The 19,815-nt window shown below is 49.2% G+C and overlaps 1 long non-coding RNA gene across 1 annotated transcript in view; it reads right to left on the bottom strand.

Annotated features, from left to right (window-relative positions):
• Window positions 1-14,155: 14,155 nt before the first annotated feature.
• Window positions 14,156-19,815, bottom strand: part of LOC141728681 (uncharacterized) — a 54,639-nt gene continuing 48,979 nt past the window's right edge. The window contains exon 3 of the long non-coding RNA XR_012579827.1: window positions 14,156-14,501. This is a non-coding gene — a long non-coding RNA (uncharacterized LOC141728681). The remainder of the gene's footprint in view (window positions 14,502-19,815) is intronic.

Here is a 19,815-nt window from a genome sequence, read left to right as displayed (position 1 = left end):
GTGGTGTTGCAGGTATCTGGGATATTTAGACTGAACTCACAGGTGAGGAATGCCTGCAGTGTGGTCGCTGGCATGTGTCCAACCCCACTGACAGACCACTGCTAGGATGGTGTCTGCTATGTTACCTAGTGCCTCGTGTCCCACAACACTGATGTCCTTCTCCCCATCTCCTTTACAGCAGAGGCAGCACAACCTGCCCACCTGTCCCAGTTTTGCATCTGGAGGTCTGTGGGAACTGCTAGAGGGAGGCCAGGCCTCCAGACTGGGGGGACTGCAGTAGGGGGCTCTCCTCCCTCTCAGAGCAGAACAAAACACATGAGCTCAGGGGCCATTGGGGTCTGGGAAGGAGGCTGGAGAAGCCCAACGTACAGAAATAGGGATAGGGAAGGAACCAGCTGCCCTACAGCCCATGGGATGCCCATACTGCAGCATACAGAATTGGGTGAAGTCCTGAGGGATAGGCCCTGGCTTCCCAGCAAGGCTGTCCCAAAGATCCATTGGATGCCCCTTAGGTGGTGATGTTTGGTGGTATCATTAGGTCTGTCCAGTTGCCAGCCAGGGCTTCATTCCCACGAGCTCCCTGTCCATGCTGGAATTGGCCATGCTCTGCCATGGAGAAAGGCAATGGTTAACAGCTGTGCCATCACAACTCTTACACAACCTCCTCCTAGTACGCAGCCAGCCTCGGGATGTAATAACTGCTAATGTCGTCCTGGGCGAAGCGATGGGGGCAGGGAGTGCCTCAGAGGAAACCCTTGGCTCGTGTCAATCAGCACAGCTTTTTATTTTACAGATCACGCTGCAGAGCACTTCCAAGTATGAACAAACCTAAATGAAGACAGCTGGCAGAGGCTCTTGTCATCTAATTCCTTCCAGATGTTTGGTCATATGCTGCAGTTTCTGACTAATGACATCCCAGAGGAAAGCCCTGGGGATGCAGCAGCAATGGGGCGGGTGAGGGGCATGCCAGGAACCTGTTGGTGGGCCAGCAGCACTGACTCCCCAGGAGCTGCTGCCTGGAGACCCAGGGGAGGGGCCCTCTTCTCTTTCCCCTTTCCCCTTAAGATCAGCGGAGCTCAGTGGGTAGCACAGCACTGCCTCTGCCACGCTTGGGCACACAGGCAGCTCTCCACAAGTGGGTAAAGCTACATAATCCAAGAGCTGTGTCCATCAGAGATAGCCACTTTATGGCCTGGAAGCAAAAAAACCCGCACTTGGTAGGGCTGTGCTGGAGCAAATTAGTAATGTTTTCTGATAATGAATTGAGGTTGAAGCGTTTATGCTTCTTCCTGCTTGTGAGCCCATTCAGATCTCCCTGCGGGATGCCTCTGTCTGCCACAGAGATGTCTGAGAAATCAGTCTGGGTGGGAAGATTTGTAAATCCTGCCTCCTTCCTCTGAAATAGCTGCCCTGCACGTTCCCATTTTATGTTCATGCACAGCCTGGATTCTATTAGAGCCGTGCAGTCTCCAGTGGGTTTAGATTCTTCACCCCCCTGTGGGGGAAACAGTTTGATGACCTGGGGTTTAGGAGATGCTCTGTGGCTTGGAGATGGGTCAGGAATTCTGGGGGATGAGCCCTTCTGACCACAGGTGGGAGATCACATCTTCCTAGAATACTGCCTCCTTCACACTGTCTCTCAGAAACTGCAGCTCACCTGGGGCCAGGCTTGCTGCTTAGGAAGAGGACTCATTTTGGGTGTACCCCTTGTTCCTGTGCTCCCCTCTTCCTCTCCACACCTTTGCAATTAACCTCTGAACTCTGGCTAATCCCAGGATTAGCACTTCATGGACTATTGGTTATGTCTTCCACCACCCCTTCTGTGTCCCGACATCCCTGACAAACTTGCAGGGGGGTCCGGAAAGCCAGGTTGCCCCTGAGAAGGGAGGAGGTTTGTAATGAATACACGATGTCAGGAGCCTGAAGGGTGATGAGAGATAATCCAGGAGTCACCTGCAACTGATAATGATCTGAAGCCTGGGACCAGGGTGGAGGGGCACAAAGAGCCTGAGGGACTGTGGCAGCCACTTCAGCCTCCCTACCTTGGCCCCTTCTGCCAGGCACAGAGGAAAGGAAAATCCTGGTGGGCTTTCAGTGAAGGTGTAAATATCTCCTCTGGCTGCAGGCAAAGGAATTTCTTGCAGCTTTTGGTGCAGAGTCTCCTCCAGGGTTTACTTGTGCATGTGTTTTCCCTTGTGAGGGTGTCCTTGGGCAAAGGGAGAATTTGCTCCTGGGGTTTATTCAATATCAGTGCTTGAGATGCACTCCAGGTCTGTGGGTAAGGTTTCTGCTTCCTTCTCAGCTCTCCCCTGCCTTGCTTATGCCTCCCTGGGGGCACTTCACAGCTCCCAGATGACTGATTTTCAAGGAGAGCCCCAGAGAGGTTCTCATTTAACCTAGCAGAGGCAGTGAAGTGACCTCTGTCACTTCTCCCTCAAGATGAAAACTCCCAGCTGTGATGAAGGATTAGGCAGTACAGTCAATTTAGCCATGAGAGCTGCTTTTTATGTCCAAGACATCCAGCTGTGTAATGGACCACACGGTAGAAATAACAGGACTCATGCTGGGGTTGGCCCAAAGGAAAACAGAGACTGCAGGGGAGAGTCTCATAGATAGTGGTCAGGACATACTGAAAGGACCCTAGTGCCCCTTGCCTTATCTGAGGGGATTGCCTCAGGTTTTCTTTGCCTGTTAAGTCATTGCCCTAAGTGCCTGTGCTCTCTCCTTCTCCTGTGACTCCATGAGTTTCTCCCAGACTCTGGGCCAGGGGAGAGGGGTGAGCCCAGTTGCTGGAGCAGTTCTTGCCACACTGGCAAGGTGCTGGGGGCTGAGCCTGATGAATGCTGCCTAGAGGGGAGAAAACCCTTGGAAAAGTACCTGGACTTGCAGCAGTGTGGGCTGCAGGTTTCCATTCTCCCTGGAGCAGAGGAGCAGCTCTTTATTCTGCTTCCACTGTGCCCCAAGGGCAGAGAGGGGAGGGGAGCTGCTCCCCAGAGGCTGCCTGGGGAACAAAGAGGTTGGCATGAGCTGGCAGCTGGTTTGCACCTCTTGTTTCATGCTGGGAGCAGGACTGAGGGCAGGTGCAGACATGCTCAAGAGGAAATGGGCAATGAGCTCATGTCCCTGCCTTACCACATGCTCTGTGTGTACAGGATGTTTGGTTTCCTATCAACCTCATCCAGAGATGGTTGGGACAGGAGATTCTGAGTCCATGGAACCTTAGACCCAGGAAGGGCCTGGCTGCTCCCTGTTTGAATGGGTTTCAGTCATGCTTTGGCTCCCAGCTGGAGAATGGACTAGAGGGAAATTGGTGGTACTTTCCTGTCTTCTCACTCTTCCTAGCAGTGGTGGTGAAAGGAGTACCAGGAAAGGAGTCTAGGAAGTACAGTTACAAAATGCAAGTTTCTCTGAGGACAGCCAAACCTGCCCCATCTGATTTCTGTGATATCAAGGGGATTGTACCCCAGGTGTGCACCCTGAGCCTCTGAGCAATACTTTGTTTGTAAACACTTGTTAAAAAAAATTAAAAATAAAATACTTTTGAGATGATCTTGGTCTTTTCACATCACCAGGTGCTGAAAGACCTCTGGCTGCCCACAGAGCAGGACTTGGGTAAGCCTCAGGCATGCCACTGGGGATTCCCTGGCTTCAGAGGGAAAAACTTCTGGGAATAAGCACCACCAGCTTCTGTGAAATGCTTTCATTCATTGCTGTCCAGGCGGGAACTGATCCTGGCAAAAAGTGGCGAGGGGATATGTTTCATTCCCAGCAGGGACTGGTTTTGATCAGAAATGATCTGGCGCTGGACCTCAGCATGACTGATAACTGCAACCTGCTGTCCTGAGTGCAGCTTGGCCCCGAGGAGGCTCGCTTGTGTTTGCATTTGGAAAGGCCTCCCATGCTCTCAGCTGCTCACAGTTGAACGGCTTCCAAGGCAGCTTACTTTTTCCTCTTTTTATCGCCATTATTATTTTTTAATAAAGTTCTCTGATTAGCTTCTGAGGCTTCGTGGTAAAGTGGCCTCAGATTTAATTTCCTCTCCTTGGCTACTCGCAGTAGTTTCCAAGCCAGCTCAGCACTGCTGTGAAGTGAGACTAAGCGTGGTGGCTCCCAGCAGGCTGAGAGGGAGCCCAGGACACTGACTCTGTCCTGATGCCACAGCGCTCTTTGGGAGACACCAGATGGGCCATGGGCTGAGGGAGAGCAGCAGAGTAGGGGAAAGTGTGGTGTGGGGAGTGCTATTCCTGGGTGGAATATCCACCCAGGGTCATCTGCTTGACTTCATTCACCTCTGCATCTGCTGTAGGGCTTTCCCTCACTCCTCAGAAAGCACTGTTTATTAATATCAATTTGTTATTATAACAGTAATTAAAACATCAGCAGTAATACCAATGCACAGTGTTTGTTGCTATTTGCAGAAGTGAGGACAGAAAGAACCGAGTCTGCATAGTGAGAAGACACTGCAAGTACCATCAACTCTTCTCTTCTACCACCTTCTCTGTCTTTTGCCCCTCTCCAAAGCCAAGAAAAAGCTTTTCCTACTCTCCTTTAGGTTCTGGGGCTGCAGAAGGCCAGAGGTATGGGGCCCCACAGCAAAGGCAGGTGGATTGTGGAAGCTCAGGCTGGGTTGCACTTGAGTCCTGGCTTGGCAAACACCACAGTGACAAACAAAGCTGACCTGGGAGAGCACTTCCAGCATTCCTGGGACAATTTGCTCACTGCAGGAGGACAGGACAAGTTCAAGGCTCATTTCCCCAGAGTGCAAACTGAGTGTGGTGGAAGCAGTTGCATGAATGGATCAGAGAAGTGGAGAGGCATGAGGAGAAGCTTTGAGTTCCTTACTGAGAAGCCTGAGGCAACCTCACCCATAGCCACTGGCAGATAGAGGGACATCCTGGTTTAGGGTGAGCAACAGACAAGGGACCAAAAGAACAGGGCATGCTCCTGGCCTCGTTGCCCTGTTGGGGCACACAGAGCATGGCTACATCCCTGCTGGCATTTTCCTTTGCAGAGTGGTGAGGCAGAGGCACAGATTGGAAGGGAACATTCCTTTACTGGAAAATATCATGTATTAGGGTTGAATGCTGTAGTGACTGGGCTTCCCAGAGAGATGGCCACTGGTACTTGGAGGCACCACAGGGCTCTTGTGTTTATGAACTTTAATGATCAGCAAGCTCTTTGCAAGCCTGCACTTCATCCAAACTGCTCTGGGCACCTGTTCTCTACTGGCTGTTAATTCTCACTAATTCACTTGTCTACAGCCTGAAGGCTCCTACATACTCCTGATTTCTGTGAGTCTGTGTAGAGGATGGAGATGCTTACATCCTCATTCACCTTTTCCCTCTCTTCCTCTTCCTTCCCTACTGGGGTCCTTTGCTCTCTGGCTGTGTTTCTCCCTTACTGCAGTACCTCACCTCCCTGCCCAGCTTTGGTCCTTGGCTGGCCTGAGGGAAAGGCCATCCACTGCTAGGATATATTGTTTTGTTTGCCTTCATTTCCTCAGGACCTTCTCTCCCAAGCTGACCTGCTGAAGATAATCTATCTCTCCCTCCCTTTGCCTTTCCCATTTACTGCATCTATTTATCTCTCTCTCCATCCCTGTGATTGAACCTTGGCAGGAAATTCAGATATGCTCAGTCATTAAAGTGACTAAGGAAAGGCCAGATCACAGCCTGAAGCAGCAGAGGGAGTGGAAATGGGCTCTCAGCTGATCCCCATAATTTCCACATCAGCTAGGAATGGGATCCCTCCTCCCTGTGCTAGCAACAGCCCCTGGCTGACCCCAGGAAACTGGCAATGCTTGCCTCCCTCAGCGGGAAGTGGAATCTGCTGGGACAACTTCCTTGATGCTCATTGCCCTGACTTTGGGTTGGAAGGTGAACAAGTGCTTTGGGTTGTCCCTGGGAGAGGGGATACCGGGAAGTTGTGTCTGGGAGTTCAGGGGCAGATCCCTGGAACCAGGAATGGTGTTGGATGGCGGTGCTTGGATCTGTGTGTGCATTGCTGCTGTTTTTGTTCACACAGCGGGATGCTGAGGCCAAGCTGTGTGTACTCATCAGGTGTGCTTTCCATGGGCAGAGGTTTTGCCTTTCCTTGCTGCTCTATCATTGTCCGTCTCTGTGCTGCATGGCCAGCTCTGATGCCCAAAATGACAGGACAGGAGGCAAAAGAGGGAGAAATTTGCTGTAGCACGTGCACAGTCTCAGACAAGGGAACACTGTGGCCTACCTATTAGCTTGAAAAGGAAATAAGGGCAGTGCGATAATGGAATAAATGTTGTAAGGAGATGTAGAGAGGCTCTGGTGTGTCACAGCTTTCAGTTTCAGGTGAATGGGGCACAGGCTGAAATGCAAAGGGGCCAAACTCCAGGCAGATAAAAAGGGGTCATTGTGCAACCCTTGAAACCAGCGAATAATTAAGCGCAGAACACATGAAATGTTTTTAATGACCAAGAAGAGCATTAGCCAATTGCTTTATAAAGTGCCCCAGGTGGTGCTATTTAGCCACTGGAGCCAGGATCTGGAGAGGCTTTGGTCAGGGTCAGGTTCTCAGGGCTGAGTGCCCAGCTGTGGCAGTGGTGGGAAGCTGGACACATGCAGTCAGGAGAAACCCCAGAGAGAGCAAGGGGTGCTTTGGGGAGCAGAGGTTATGTTTTGCTGAAGCTGACCCTGCTACTGTTATCCACTTCGGCCAGGAGGCAGGACTCTATGATAGATGAGACCTCCTGTTTCTGTTTGGCAACAAGCAGGATAACAATCAGTGATGGCATCTGGCATGGCAAAAGAGTGGTTTGTGGTAGCTGGCTGGACCATGCCTTCTTCTGCTTCACTTCAGTTGGTGCAGCTCTGGTGGCATTCTTATGGCATGAAGTCACTGCATCTGATGTGCAACAGCTCTGGGCAAGGCTGGGCTTTGATGTGCTGTGGTTTTATTCTTGCAGCTTCCCCAAGAGATGTCTTTCAAGCAACATCCCAGCTTCCCCATGGGACAGTGCAAACACCAGACATCATTAGGTCTAGAGCAGATGTAAGGAGAAGCCACAGCTATTCCCAGCTAACACTGCTCTGTCCTGGGCTTGATGGGAGTGAGGTGATGTGAGCAACCTGTCCAGAGCAGGTTGGGAGTTCCTGGCTGGATAAGGCAGATCTTGGGAATGACAGGAACTGGCAATGTTCATAAGCTATCCTGCTCTCTTTTTCTCTAAACACATGGATGCTGGCCAGACCATATGAGGTTGGCTCGTCAATACTCATGGTGTAAAAGTGCCTTGTGGGTTCTGCTAAGAGATCTCTCGTGTCCCCCACGTGGAATCTCGGTCAGCTTCAGTTCCCTCATGGAGTTCAGCCTACCACCAGCACGCTTTAAGGGAAGCCAGACTGAGCGCTAGCTGAGATGGCCCTTGGAAGTCACTGTCTCCCGAGCGGAAAGGAGCTTTATGAGCATTACTGGAAGTTGCTGTGGCTGAGTTACCAGAAATAAACCACTTCAATTTAGGGCCAAGTGTTCTCAGACCACTGGATTTCCCACTCTGGTAGCTGGGCCACCTTGCTAGTGCTTTTGCTTCTCAGCAGGGAGATATTCTGTAAATGCCACCCACTGCTCTGGCTGATTTGGGTGGGTGGCAATGAGGCAGGAAGACAAAGGTGGGTGCCTTGCCGAAGGCTTCTGTTAACATGGATTATTTTAATTTTTTTTTTTCCTTTTCTGGGAAATGGGTTTTAAAAGAAATAGCAATAATAGCTCAGTTTCATTCACAGGCAATTGCAAGGCTGGGGGGCAGGAGGCAGCTGGAAAGAGATGCTCTGCCCACAGTCCAGGAGCAGAGGATGTGTCCTTGGGGAGGCAGATGCCTCAAATGGAGACTTTACACACATGGGGGTGGAAGATAAGTGGCCCTAGCCAACGCATCCCTGCTATTCTCCTGCCTGTCTTTGATTTTAAATAAACTGCAAACATGACGCACAAGCTACGTGTTAACCTGCTCCCCATCAGGAAACATGGGGGCTGATGCCTACACAACCCTCAGCAGATGAGATTTTTTTTTTTTCCCATCACCACAGGAAAAGGGAGCAGGGACCTGTCAGCCTTGGGTCCTGGAGGGGAGACTGAGGCAAGGAGGGGTTTGCCTGCTGCATGCAGAGGAAGGAGACCTGACCCAGTGCTTTAATCCCAAATTCATGTTTTCTCTTCTGTGAGAATACCTGGTGAAGAGGCAAAAGCTGAGAACAGCAGGAATGTGCAAGATTCTGTGTGGCTCAGGGCAAAAGTTGTGACTGGTACCACCTCTGTGTTAGGATGAAGCATCATCTGACGATTCAGGTCTACTGATAATTTCCCGTGCTGAGCCTTTGAGCTTTGTAAAGACAAAGAGCCTGCCAGCAGATCCTCTTGGCCAGTGCTATGAGTTTCTATCTCCACCAGGATCTTTCTTCAAGGGTTTTTTGGTGGAAAGAGTTTGGCAAGAACCTTCTGTGGCTGAGGCTGGTACCCTTTTAGCAGCACGTTCTCCCTGCTGCACTGTGAACAGCCTGCAGCATGGCCAATGCACCAAATCTACCAACTTGGCCAATATCCTAAACCCAGATAACACAGGCAATTGCCAGGCAGTGCCTGGTTTTCTGCCCTGGAGTCAGGGAGAAAGAATGTGGGCGGCTCTGTGTGGTGAGGCTATCTATGCCATGGTAGTGGTTAGCCCTTCTTGGTGATGATTTCCAGCTTCTCTGGGGGTTGGGAACCAGCAGGAACCCTTCGCCATGGTCCCATGTGGCCTGAGCTTGGATGCACAGGGCAATAATCCTACACTGAGGCAGTGCAGTCCAGCTCTGGTGTGGGTGAGGGTGATGTTGGAGGGTATTACTATGCCGTGTTGTGTCTCATGTGTGGTATAGCATCTGGTAGCTCACCGTACACATGGTGCTGCCTTACCCTGTCATGTCACCCTGTGGAGCTGGGATTGCAGGCCACAGCCCAGTCTGCCAGACCACATTCCTCTGGCACAGGACCTGCTCCTTCATATATCCCCTCTATTCTGAAGCCCTCAGAGGCCTGTGAGGAGCAGGTTGCAGACTCTGCAAACCATTCCTGCTCTTTGCTATCCACCAGACTTTTCCTTGTGATATGACTTGCACTGTCTTCAGTGCATGATCAAAAGCTTGGTTTTCTCCATTGCCTGGAACGGACAATTCTTGCCACGTGGTGGGAATGGCTATGGATGTCAGGATGGAGGTGGACTTCTTCCCACAGAGCAAGGGAGCAGCCCTGCAAGGACGAATTTCCCTGCCCTTGATCCAGTAGAAGGCATCAGTTGTTTTACCTACAACCCAAAATACCCTGAGAAAGACCCAGTTATCTCTCAGCAGAGGACATATCAACTTGTTGAAGGGACACTATTCACTTAAAAATGCTCTTCTCTCGCACAGTTATTTCCATCTCCTTGCTGAGCTATGGAGTTCCCAGGAGCGGAGAACGCTCATGCTCAGCTCCTGGCCGGGTCATGCGGTGCATGTGTCAGCACTTTGGGTGCAATCAGTCTTCCTCTGGTCAGTGAGTTTCTTCCGTTGTTTGGGTGGGCCTTGCACAAACTTTGGGGGAGAGTGAAAGCTTTTTTAGAAAGTGGAATATATGACTGTGAAACCACAAGAGTGTCAGAGGGTCTCAGGCGTGGGTAGGAGAGCCTAAATGGCTCCTGGATTTCAGGATGTTAGTCACCATCACTATCACTTTCCTGGCCTACTACTCCTGCTACCCACCTTTTGTCAGCATCCTAATTCTCCATGAATCATGTAGGATTTTGGGAAGACCATTATTTCCTCACCATCTGTACAATTCATAGTGGCTCATGGCTGCTACCGTGACATAAAAAAATGTTAGTAAAATAACCACAACACACTCATTTTGGAAACATATGAGAATTCAAATTGACAGTTTCCCTCTATACTTAGTAGTAAAACCACAGATCCTGGAAAAGCTCCAGCTGGTATGAGGCTTAGCACGCATAAGTATCCAGGAATATTTGAGGTATGATACAGGGAAAAACTTTCCTACTGTCAGGCTGGTTAATGAAGAGGCAAACAATCTAAGGGTACAATGGGAGATGCTTCCTGTGATATTTTCAGAGGGGCTTAGACTAGTATCTCTCAGATAGTGCTGGTGATACCTGAGCAGGATCACTTTCATGCCTACACCTCTATAATCTATCCTACTTTCTCTCCTGGAAGACAAAGTCCTGTTCAATATCTCTGGTTTAGACTTGGGAGCTCTGTGATGGCTTGGAAGCTCTCTGATGGGTTAAACTGAGTCTCAGGAAGGGATTGCATCTATCTGAGGCCATCCTCTGTGAGAGGCATGCCATGTCAGTGATTGAAAGGGCTCCTGGGGGAGGGCTGCTGAACATAAAATAGGAGAGCAAGGTAAAAGGGAGAAAAATGTTGCTGAATTTGTGGTGCCATTGTATGCTGCAGGAGTTCCTGGAAGAGCTGCCTGGCAGAGGCAGGAGCTGTCCCAAACAGCTAAGGACAATATCAACCCCAGGTGCTGTGTCTCTGGCATGGAAAGGCAACAAGCCCCATTACACCTGGGCATGATAGAAAAGACACTGGACAGAGCTCCTGTACCTGTGCATCCCATCCATTACTTGGGTGGGTGTGTCCAACATCTTACCAGGAGTCTACAGTGAAAGAATCTGGTCTGGCATCCCAGACACCACTATGCTTCCAAAAGAAAAATTACCTACTTAATGGTTTGGGTTTTGGTTGGTTTTGTTTATTTATGATGCCAGGGGAAGGCATCTTAAACAAAAATCATGTACAGTACAAAAGCAAAGAGGGTTAGTCATTCATAGAACTTCTGGATAAGCATCAGGATGCAGTGAGTGCTACAAATTTGTGACTCCTGTGAGGATTAATCAGACACAAGGAGTAACAGTCCCTCAAGGATTCTTAGTTATGAAAGCAGTTTCTGTCTCAGGAAGTCCTGAGCTACAATCAGCCTGGAAGAGCATGCAGAGGTAATATCACTGCTGGCCTGCTCTTCACTTCTTCTCCCTCAGGCATCTATCAGCCAGCATTGGAGACAGAGCACTTGGCTAGATTGATGCTCACTTTGACTCAGCACAGCTGTGCTTATATTCTTTATGTGTGGAGCCACAGGGAGGCTGCTGTTGCACGTAGAGTTTTGCTCATGACTCTGCCTATCACATCAGATCATAAATATTTTGCAAGGGAAAACTTTACAGAGCCAAAATGTCATCCTCTTCCCTTTTCCCTGTGAAAAAGTGTATTGCCTCACATTCCCAGGCTGTTGATCAGTGCTGTCTCTGGTCACTGATGCCAGGGTGTGTGATGCCTTATCTGCTGTCCCTGAGGGCACCCAGACATGGAGTTTCATGGGGCTGGATGAGATCTCATCCTTTTGTGTAACTATGTTTAGACCCTATCTCCACACTCACAGTGGGAAGTGTGCCAAGAGAGGGGTAACCTTGAGGAGGTCAGAAGTGAGAGGACAGATGGCCCTTTGGTATCTTTAGCTGAGCACTGTATGATCTGTGCATTGCAAATTCCCTTGGGAAGAAACTGCACAGAGCCCTGTGGTGCAGAAGGGAGCAGGAGAGTGCATGCACAGGGCTGTGGGAAACCTTCTGGGTGCTGTGCGGGAGCTGGTGTTGGCACCTTGTGAGGGATGAGGGGACTGCTGAGGTCCGCATTGCTTTGAGATTTGGTGAGAGGCACAGCTGATGCCAGCTCCCGGGCACCATCATGCAAAATCCAGGTGGCACAGGAAGATGTCTCCCACCTTGGTGCTGCTGTATGTACCAAGGCTGAGGAGCTTTCCAGAGAAGTCTGTCAGGGAGATGTGGGGCTTGGTGTTGGAGAAGCAAGCACAATCCCTTGGTCTGGGATGCTGCCTTGGAAAGGCCCTCCCGAGCAGTGGCTCATGCCTGCACACAGTGTGCTGGGTCTGCTGGCAGAGGGTCCCCATCTGGAGGAACCTCTGCTTGTGGAAAGACCTGCCAGGCTCCTCCTGCTCCTTCTCTCCCTTTTGCCTGGTGCTCTCTATTGGGATCTGTAGCTGACACAGAGGATTTTTTGTTATGCTGTTTTCCTTTTTCCTCTCTGAAGGGCAGAAAAGGCCAGGATGGAGATGCAGCTCTGCTTTCACACCAGAAAAGATGGCTGGCTAACGGGGAAGGGAGAGCCAGGCGCCAGGGCTGGGGCACAGCCACGGGCAGGCCCGAGCAGGAAGCCGGGCACCCCCTGCCATATTTGCACAGGCCTGAGGACTGCCCCCATGCCCCCTGTTCCCAGTCCAGGCCCTGTGACCCGCTCCCACCAAATGGCTGCCCCCCCGGCCCCGGCAGGGCTCTCCACACAACGGAGGGGCTGTGTGACCTGCCTGCTCCCAACTTGGTTGCTATAGGAAAGGGAAGAGGCTGGAGAGAATGTGTGGGGCCTATTCACACCCCCGGCCCCGATTCACGGTGCCCCTGAGGTAATGTTTGCCCGGCTCGCCGTGATCTTGCCTGATAAAGGGGCCTCCTAAAAGTCAGGGGGGACACACCAGACCAAAGAGTCTGGGAGAAATATTTGCCTTGAATGCCAGTAATATGTGGAAATGGGGAGGTTGAGTGGGGAGGGGGGGGATGATAAGAAAGGACCCTTTGAAAAAGAAGGAGGTGGGGAAAAATGCATGCCTGGCTGGCCCCACAGGCTTGCCGCCTCTGCAGAGTGCAGCCATGCATGGGAATATTGGGGTTCCTCTTCACTGCAGCCAAATGGTGATGTTGCACAGGTACACGTGTATGAACAATTACAGTGATGATGTGACCTGTATCCAGGGTGGTGTTCTCCTGACACCAGGGATCCAAAAGAAGCAGCAGTTCTGCAGCAACAAGGGCTATGCATCTTTCCAAAATCCACCTTTGTTACTTTCTCTTCAACCATCACACCCTGAATGCTCTTGTGATTCAAATTATTATTGTTAGTATAATATTTCTGATTTTGTGCAGTCAGAATGTCCTGTGGGCCCATCTTTTTGTAGGTTGTAATTGTTATGTTTCAGAAAAGCCTTTTGGCAGCATATGAAACCCAGGAAACAAAACCAAATTTCTCATTGTCTAAAAACAAGCAAAACAAAACTCCAGTGGTCCTGTAAATGTTTTCTTGTGCAGATTAAGAACAGTAATTTTGTTGCAGGGTAGGCAGTGACCACCTCTTAAGTTTTCATAGCTGATTTCAGCAAATGTCCTGTTTGTATACTTGATATTCTTGAGCGGCCTGATCAAAGCAATGAAATGAGTATGTTGCTGTTGTCGGGGTACTTTGTGATGAAGACTGCATTCAAAATGCATTTTCAACATTGCTGATGAGGCTCAGAGGTTTCCTCTCTGGGACAGTGTTATCTCTGCTCTGAAGGAGGCGTGAGGAGGGTGGTGGGAGCATCTGGACCCTGAGGCACAGAGAAGCAAGCCAATTTGGGGGAAGGTGCATGGCAAGGGACTGGTCAAGCCATTCATTCAGAGGATTTTCTCTTATATTGGCTGTAGTTGCTTGGCCAGGATGCTCAGTATCAGTGGGCATGGCTGGACGGAAAGCTCTTCCTAGTGTGTCACTGGGATCAAAAGGAAAATGGGAGTGGGGTGGAAGAGGAAAAAAAAAAACCAAAAAACAGCAAATATTATAGTGGCATTTTCTCATGGGAAGGGAATACAGTCTCCAGCTCTGGTAAAAAAGAAACAGAGGGGGTTGGGGCATTGCTTCTGAGAAAGGCTGGGAGCCTGGGAAAAGCACTTCTATGAGAGAAGGAAAAGATGAGGGTGATTTAGGATAAGAAATGTTGTCGTTGGCTTTGACTACAGGGAGAGCAGGTCTGTTCCTCCTTTTAAGTGGCAGCTATCATTGTAAGAAGAAAACAGACTCCAAACAGACCATGAATATTGTTTATATAAACCTCTGCTTGTACTGAGAAAAGGGCACCTAGAAATGGGTTTCTTAGCCTTTTCCTCTTTCAAGGAGTAAGCCCTCACTTTGAGAAAAGAGAAAAAAAAAGCCCTTGTGTGTGAGGGAAAAATAAAAGGAACATCAAAATGCTTGACTGATGACTGGGAAGAGAAATAGTATTCAGAGAGGTGACTTCTGGCCCTCTAAGGATAGTGCTGGGAGAGAGGCAGAAAGAAGCAACATTGCTTTTATTTGTGATTAAATAACACTTTGGCAATCTCACCCCCCCCAGCAGCCTTTCTGCAGACAGCAGCCTACCAGCTGGGGAATGCTGCCGCTCCAGCACTGGGGATACACAGCACAGCAAACAGGGAATCTGGGACTTACTGCAAGCTTTTTATTTCATTTCAGCAGCTTGACTGGGGTCTTGCCATAGGGTCAGTTGCTGTCAATCCTATATTTGTATTTAGCAGATATACTTATTGCTCTTTTTTTTATGGAATTCCCCTGGAGAAAGCTTTCATGGGTGATGGAGGCTGCATCTCACAGAGTTTAACTTTCGTTTATCTGCAGGAGAAACAAGACTTATATTACTTTTGCCACTGCTTAAGCTTAAAGTCCCCCCTGCCCCTATCTTAGGTTAAATTCATATCCATCAAAGGATGTTTTTACTTTTGAATGAAAGTTTTTCTTTAAAGCCTATGTTGCAAGGGACCTGGTGAGGCCGAGCACAGTTTCTGAGCCCTCTGAGAGCTCCCATGGCTAGTGAGGATTAAAGGAACTAGGTCAGATTTCTAAACTATAGCATACACGATGCTGCTGTTCCAGCTGGACTATCTATAAAAGCTGGAAAAGAAAATCAGAGTCCTGGAAATGTTTTCTTGGATGTGCACTTCCCAGAACTCCCCCCAAAAGTCATCCAACTGTGCAGGCAGGAGTGCAAAAGCTTCAAAAGGTTTTTCCCAAATCAACCCAGCCAGCTGAAATCCACAGGAAAGCTTGTGAAAATTCTGCTCATGAGATGATAGATAATGCAAGCAAAAATGGAAGGAAAAGCATTTTTCTACATGATGTCACTCCCAGCATTATTTAATGTGAACTAGTCCATAAATAATTGTGTTCCTCCTTCAGCCTTAAGCACAGGTAGGAGGACTTCATCATCCATTGCAGAGCACTTCTCTCTGGGTTGGAACAGAATGCAACACCCTTACTGCAGAATGGCTTGGGATGTGCAAGGAAAAATAAGTTTGCAGCCCACTAAAACTCCCTCAGGGAAACAGAGAGGTGGAACATGGCATGCTGTGGTCCATGGTCCACTGACCAGGCAGAGGGACTATGCTGTCCATCTCAGGAACTTTTTTGATCTCTGGCTTCTGTGAAAAGGGTGCTGGCCACTCAAGCCAGGTTGGAGCCAGGCCAAAACAACATCCTGATTCTGTGGCATGTGCTCTGGGATCAGACCACACGTGATGAGTACCACAGATTTGCGCTGCATTGGGAAGAGACTACTGTCATGACCCCTGCTGCACCCTGGGAAAGTCGCTTGGCCATGGCTCACAGGAAGGAGAAAGCTGGCTTTCCCTGGATCCAGGATTTCCTCCTTCCCCCTTCCCCTCTCTCAGGGGCTGCACCACATCTTACCCCACTCCTGGCATGCCAACATCAAAAAGCAACATGGAAACATTGTGAGGGCTGCCAGTGTTCCTGTGCCAACAAGGGGGCTGGTGTAGGGCTGTCTTGTCCCCAGTGAGAGAGGTGGCCTTGCTTCTGCCCCACAGTGCCACTGCTGCCACATGGCATCAGCCTGCAAAGCTGCCCACGGGACTGGGCAGCCCTGGCATGGACCGAGCACGGCTGAGCAGACTTCCCCAGTGTGGGAAATTTCTAAAGAAGCAGCTTCCTTCAAACCACATTTTCATTTAACTCATCTAAATATACTTCTGTTTCAAAACACACACTTAAAAATAACTTACAGAAATATTTATATGGACACCAAAAGGAACTTTCCAGCTTTGGGGATTCAGCCTGCAGCCCACTGCAAGAGCCCACAACTGCCTTCCTGCTCAGTCACTCTGCTTGTTATTGAGCCTCTTGTTTTGGGAGTGTTTGAGTCTCTTTTTCCTTAAGTTATCTTGCTTCACTCCACCCTGCCTCAGGGACTAAGAGGGTTCTGCTTCAGTGAGGTCAAGGCTGATATTGCAGGATAGTTTTTCTCTCAGTCACAACCATCATAACTCTCTCGATGGAACAAGTTTTGTTTCAGACCTGGAAAATTCAGCCCCTCCTGTGGTGGGGCACAGCACATATTTGGGAACTCCCTCTGTCATCACCTTGCCCCTCTCTGTGCTTTTCATTCATTTGCCTGTCTCAGTTTATGCATTGCTTGGAGCAGATCTCTGCTTTTGGCAAACGTATGTCAGCCTTGCACACTGGGCTTCAAGATGGGATTTGGAATCTTCTAGTTGGTTTTGCAACCCAAATGCAATAGTAAGGGTAATAACAAAACCTTCTGCCTAGTGGTTTTCACCATCATTTAGTCAGTGCTGTCAATATTTTGTTCAGTGACACTGTTAGTTATCTGGAGGTGCACCAATCACTTCCCCTTGCCTGTGTGGACAATCCCCTTTGCTAAAGAAAGGCTAGGCTCTTACTAAAGCATCACAATTAGGTCAAGTCCACAAGTCCATACTATACATCATATGGGAGAGAAGCAGTCTGATGGGCTGGGACAAAGGTTGTCTGATAAGGATGTGTTGTGTCATTTGTCTGTGTGTCCCGGCTTTTCAAAAGACATCCCCGCAGCCCAGGAATGTCTTCTAGGGGGTTTTAAATGTCTCAGTTTTTCATTTCACCAGGTTTTATTTTTAGATCACGATACAATGTTTGTTCAGTACATATTGCAGCACTGGTAAGAATCTGTCCTGTGTTTATCAGGAACAAACAGCCCAGAGGAAGGTGTGCTCGCTATGATGAAGAGATTTGGATTACAAGAGAGGTCAGATGACTGCAAAACTCTGAATCCCTATGACCATTCAGTCTTGTTTGGTGCTGCAGAAGGAATTGATCTTGAAATGCTTAATTACTGAAAAAGTTCTGCTACAATAAACATTTGTGTTGTTGTAGATGAGGTAACTTGCATAGGAAAAAGCACAAACCAAAACTAGTTCTGAAGTATCTTTTATGGGAATAACTTGTGACACTTTAATGTGTCACTACCAATAAGTCTCTGTTTTTTATTTTCAGTGAGGTTCAGCATCCTACTGGTCTGTTAACAATTTTGCCTCTCTCCCTCCTTGTTTCTTTTTGTAAAGGTTGGAGAGGGGCTTCTTAGTGAATGTGCTTCAGTGTTTCTCATCAAACTGTAGTCTGAAACTTCATACAGGGCAGTGGAAACAGACTCTAAGTCACCAATTAAATGCAACTAGCTCTGAAATGTCACACAACTTCCATTTAAAACAGTTCAAACTCCAGGCTTGGATTAAGATCCAGGCATTCCTAAAAACACAGGATTAAACTGAAAGCTCAGATTTCCTTTAAAACAGAAAGCTTCCTGCTCTCTGCCTGCATAGGCAAGATCAAGCCCCTGATCTAAAGAGAGGCTAAGCAACACCTCCTTCTGGGGTCCCAAAACCCCAAGGGTGCAGTTCAGAGCTGCAGTTTTCCTGGCAGCAAAAATGGCCAGAGGTTTCTCTCCCCTGTGCTGAGGTTGGCTGTGCCTTCGGTTGTGCTACTGCTGTCATCTGCAAGCTGGATCACAGAGAGGGTTACAAAGGGGCAAAAAACTTGCTTTAATGCTTTAATTTAGAAGCTTTTTTTTTCTTTTCTTTTCTTTTTTTTTTTTTTTAGCCCAAACTGTTTTAATGAATGAGCTGTCTCTGTGGTCTGTACATCGATGTAGTGGCACCACATGGGGTGAGGGACAAGAGGAAGGACAGGTTACTGTGCAGGATCTGGAACACGAGACTAGGACAGGAGCTCCCTAAGCAGCTTTGCTGCTGAGGAGAATTTGTCATCAATATGCCCCTGAGAAGGCAGAACATTGCAGCATGGATTCAGGAACAAGCAGCCAGGCTTAGGAAAAGCCAGAAACTTTTAAACCAGGTTTTAGAGAAAAAGGGATCAAGACTCAGATCCTGAGACAGCAGCTCTGAAGGGTGTGAGCTGTTCTGCTCATTGGGGTGTCCTTTCCAAGGCTCATCTATAGCAGACTGAAGCAGGCACTTGTCATGGCCTCTCATGGTCACAGTCACTCAGGGCATCATTTGCATACTCCACAAGGGGGTCCCTTCTGTAGCACAGACCTTCTGATGGCCACACCAGTAGCAGAATGGGGGAGGCCTGTGGTGGACCCCACAAACCACCAGTCCACTTGGAGCAGGACACTGTGGCCTCAGGGAGCCTGCTGTCTCAAAGTGGCCCTCCCTAATCTCATATCATTTTCTGGGGAGATCACAGCTTAAACTTGGCATGCCCAGGGATGACAGAAGGATGTTATCATGAGGAGTGGGGCAAATTTTCTTCCCAGAGGTGTTAAGGGTGTTGCATTCTGTTTACATCAGGAGTGAGAGCAAAGATCTCTGGAGGAAGCGATCCCCAGGGACGGCAGTGTGGAAGCTCTGGAGAGCCATGCCACAGGTGGACCAGCTCTCACCAGACTCTTGCAAGCCAAGGCCAACCAGGACACCAATTTCAGACCAAGCCAGCAGAGGTCACAGTAGGTCCAACAAATTCTCTATGCCCTTGTCCAGCTCAGCGTGCCCTCACAGTTCACCGCTGACTGACTGGTATTAAACCCTTGTCCTACTCAACAGGCTGAGCAAACCTGACAAAGCCAGGTTTTGGCTGCAGAGTACCTTCCTGGAGGGAGCAAATAGCTGCTGGAGACTTGGGCCGTGGCTTGGTTGTAACTCTCTTCCCCAGTGTGCGCTCCTGTTGCAGCTAGTGTACAATATCTTGGTGTTAAAATAACTCATGAGGGTGTGGACGTGTTCTCCTTCTGTCATTACACAGAGGAAAATCACAAGATGTGCCAGCCTGTCAGGCTCCTTTATCTTCCCAGACCTCTCACCTTCATCCTCCCTGTGCCAAATTCATGCTCAGGCTGGAGGATGTTCCTGCTGCATGAAGCTGATCTGGTCTGCAGGGAAGCTGGGTCCATGTCATCTTGTGCTGTGTTACCACCTTAGCAGCAACTGCTCTGGGAGAACCTCCTGAGCATCTCCATGCCACAGTCTGGGTGGATCCCTGTTGCATTGGGCTTTCTTGTGGTCTTCCACAAGAGCTGAGATGATCCCTGTGAAGGTACATGCACTGCAGGGGCAGGTAGGGCTGCAGACAACCAGTTCCATGTTCCTGCTCAATTACAGCTCCACAAGGAAAATGCAGGCATGGCAAATGCAAGACCAAATGTATAGTTTTGTATACAGAGACACTGGGGATTTCCTTCCTCCATTTCTAGCAACAGCATCTTGGGCAGAGAAGAAGCAGAAGTCAAAAACTTTTTTTTCAAGTAAATATAGGAGCCATGAAGGTTTGTATGCCTTTGCTGATGTCAAGATCTGCATAGGATCAGGGTCTGGTTGGCTGAGGTCTCCCACAGGCTATGGACCACACACGAGGGCACCTTTCTTGCCGAAGACTTCCGTGGTACAATGTCTTGGTGGCTTCAGAACCCACATGGCTATGACATGTGGCATTGCCCGATGGCCAAAATGCCCACGTTCTGCTATGGAAGGCAGGAGATGGCGGTGGCTGGTGAGCTGGGCAAGCGAAGCCGGGTTCCTGTAGGTCTCAGCCACTGGAGGGGGACAGAGCACCTCTCTGCAGAGGTAGGTGTCCCTACACCCCTCCCAGAAGAGCTCCTCCCATGCTGCAGGGCTCT

The sequence above is a fragment of the Zonotrichia albicollis genome, chromosome 3 (genome assembly GCF_047830755.1).
Source record: "Zonotrichia albicollis isolate bZonAlb1 chromosome 3, bZonAlb1.hap1, whole genome shotgun sequence".
Lineage (NCBI taxonomy): Eukaryota > Metazoa > Chordata > Aves > Passeriformes > Passerellidae > Zonotrichia > Zonotrichia albicollis.
This window is presented reverse-complemented; position numbering and strand designations above follow the sequence as displayed.